Here is a 3,743-nt window from a genome sequence, read left to right as displayed (position 1 = left end):
TTACTGTGAAATGCTTACTTACAAGCCCTTAACCAGCAGTGTAGACCTTACCGTGAAATGCTTACTTATAAGCCCTTAACCAGCAGTGTAGACTTTACCATGAAATGCTTACTTACAATCCCTTAACCAACAGTGTAGACTTTACCGTGAAATGCTTACTTACAAGCCCTTAACCAACAGTGTAGACTTTACCGTGAAATGCTTACTTACAAGCCCTTAACCAGCAGTGTAGACTTTACCATGAAATGCTTACTTACAAGCCCTTAACCAACAGTGTAGACTTTACCGTGAAATGCTTACTTACAAGCCCTTAACCAACAGTGTAGACTTTACCATGAAATGCTTACTTACAAGCCCTTAACCAACAGTGTAGACTTTACCGTGAAATGCTTACTTACGAGCCCTTAACCAACAGTGTAGACTTTACCGTGAAATGCTTACTTACAAGCCCTTAACCAACAGTGTAGACTTTACCGTGAAATGCTTACTTACAAGCCCTTAACCAACAGTGTAGACTTTACCGTGAAATGCTTACTGACAAGCCCTTAACCAACAGTGTAGACTTTACCGTGAAATGCTTACTGACAAGCCCTTAACCAACAGTGTAGACTTTACCGTGAAATGCTTACTGACAAGCCCTTAACCAGCAGTGTAGACTTTACCGTGAAATGCTTACTTACAAGCCCTTAACCAGCAGTGTAGACTTTACCGTGAAATGCTTACTTACAAGCCCTTAACCAGCAGTGTAGACTTTACCGTGAAATGCTTACTTACAAGCCCTTAACCAACAGTGTAGACTTTACCGTGAAATGCTTACTGACAAGCCCTTAACCAACAGTGTAGACTTTACCGTGAAATGCTTACTGACAAGCCCTTAACCAGCAGTGTAGACTTTACCGTGAAATGCTTACTTACAAGCCCTTAACCAGCAGTGTAGACTTTACCGTGAAATGCTTACTTACAAGCCCTTAACCAACAGTGTAGACTTTACCGTGAAATGCTTACTTACAAGCCCTTAACCAACAGTGTAGACTTTACCGTGAAATGCTTACTGACAAGCCCTTAACCAACAGTGTAGACTTTACTGTGAAATGCTTACTTACAAGCCCTTAACCAACAGTGTAGACTTTACCGTGAAATGCTTACTTACAAGCCCTTAACCAACAGTGCAGTTCAAGAAGAGTTAAGAAAATATTTACCAGATAAACTAAAGTAAAAAAAAAAATAATAATAATAATGAAAAGTAACTGCCTCAAATTAAACCTGGGTATTTTTCATTAACTATTAAGAAACACACATCTTCGCTTTCCGCTGCAAAAGGTTTTAAAACATTTTTCAACTTGCTGAGTAAAACTTTAGATTTCATGTCTGCAGCTTGAAGCCCTGCTAGTGTGTTTCCATACTTTACGTTTGCTTTAGCCCCAGGGACCTAATGGTGTAGTCACACTTTCAGATGGAGAATGTTGTTCGGACTGTACTTTATAAGCGGGTCATGTTGATGTAATGAAGATAACATTGACATCAACTATCAGTTTAATAACACCATGTGGAGAGTGAAACCTCAACCGACAATATCCCTACAGGGCAAACACCTGGTCATTAGAATGTTATGCTGAGTCTGGCCACAGCAAAACATAGGTCAGTCCAGGCCCTAACACAGAAAACCATAGGGCCTGGACTGACCTAACACAGAAAACCATAGGGCCTGGACTGACCTAACACAGAAAACCATAGAGCCTGGACTGACCTTAAACAGAAAACCATAGGGCCTGGACTGACCTAACACAGAAAACCATAGGGCCTGGAGTGACCTAACACAGAAAACCATAGGGCCTGGACTGACCTAACACAGAAAACCATAGGGCCTGGAGTGACCTAACACAGAAAACCATAGGGCCTGGACTGACCTAACACAGAAAACCATAGGGCCTGGAGTGACCTAACACAGAAAAACTCTGGGCTCTATTCTAGTTATATAGCCTGTAACATTAGAGCCTAAAAGTTTTCCTGGTCAGGTCACATCAAGGTTAACCTACCTAAAGGCCTATAACCAGAGAGCTGTAAGCTACAGGTTTGTTTGCTCCGTCCTCTCATTACTGGAAGATGTCTGTAGACACTGGGTTTAGAAATGAGCATGCTGTCTGAGGATACACTTTTCCAAATTTCATCAAAGCTAATTTACAAAAAAAACTAGAGTGTATTCAGGTACAGTACATTCCATCTGAGTTTGGTCAGTTTGGCTGTTCGGGCTTGTCGTCATACCAAGATGCTCAAAAGATGTGTAGAGCAGGTCCACGTCCACGCAAGTGAGCAGACTCAAGTGTACACCGATTGGTCTGGCCTGACCAGGTAGAGTATAGTCGCTCTAGACAGACAGCATGTCTTCTACTATATGCTGTTTTCCTTATGTCAGGGGTTTCCGAGACTAGAGTGAATATGGCTGAAGATATTCTGAACCACAATACTGGATGAGGACAGAGGAATGCTCTTACCTTTGTAAGGGAGTCTTTCAGATCAACTGACACATCCCAAAGGTTTTGGGGAGGTTGGACAACCCATCTTGAATATAAACAGAAGCCATGATGAGCCGAACCAGAGACAGAACACTTGGAAGTACTGTATATCAACAGTGGTTTTCATAAGCCCTCGGACAGTCAGGTCAAATAATGTGTACTGGCAATACACTCAAACAATCTGGATTTAGTATCAATGAGTACAAAATGACCTTATGTCTGGATATTTCCCTGTATGGTTAAATATTATTGAGTCTCCAACTAGAAACTTGGGAGCTATCACTTCCCTAACCACATTATCCATTATCCACTCTCCCCACCACCCCCCCTCTCTGCCACAGGCCCTCTCCCCACCATCCCCCCTCTCTGCCACAGGCCCTCTCCCCACCACCCCCCCTCTCTGCCACAGGCCCTCTCCCCACCATCCCCCCTCTCTGCCACAGGCCCTCTCCCTTTCATCCCCCCCCTCTGCCCACCATCCCCCTCTTCCACAGGCCCTGCCCCCCTCTCCCCACCATCCCCACTCTCTGCCACAGGAACTCTGCCCACCATCCCCACTCTCTGCCACAGGAACTCTGCCCACCATCCCCACTCTCCGCCACAGGCTCTCTTCCCACCACCCCACTCTCCGCCACAGGCCCTCTCCCCACCATCCCCCTCTCTGCCACAGGCCCTCTCCCCACCATCCCCCTCTCTGCCACAGGCCCTCTCCCTCCATGCAACAGTGGAAAGTCTGGAGCCTGTGTGCCTCACGAGAGACTAGGGATAATTACCTGGTGCCTCCGGAGAGGTCCAAGAACAACACAAGTGTCTGTAATTAAAAGAATGGCATGCTTCTCTGGGTGAGAGTGCAAGCCTAGTGAGACCGAACCAGAGAGCCCGACCGCAGACAGACTGATGAAGCCCCACGTCAGTGTTCCAGCCGTCCCGACGAGGCAACGAAACCCTTCAAACCTGACACACAAGAGTTTCACTTGACTCCACAAAAGCTGCCTTAATAGGACAGTCTTTTAAGGAAAGTCTTGTCCCCCCTCAGATAACTTGCAGAATTAAAACGGCTTCTAGTCATCTTCAAACTAAGCATACATGTACTGGGTTGTAACCATCTTTCACAATGCATAGGACCTTTATCAACATTTACATTTCAGTCATGAAGCAGACAACTTAGAATCAGTGCATTCAACCAACCAAAGTATAAAGACAGAAATAAGCAAGACACTAGAAAAGCAA

Source organism: Oncorhynchus mykiss, chromosome 27 (genome assembly GCF_013265735.2).
Source record: "Oncorhynchus mykiss isolate Arlee chromosome 27, USDA_OmykA_1.1, whole genome shotgun sequence".
Taxonomy (NCBI): domain Eukaryota; kingdom Metazoa; phylum Chordata; class Actinopteri; order Salmoniformes; family Salmonidae; genus Oncorhynchus; species Oncorhynchus mykiss.
Note: the sequence above shows the minus strand (reverse complement) of the source record.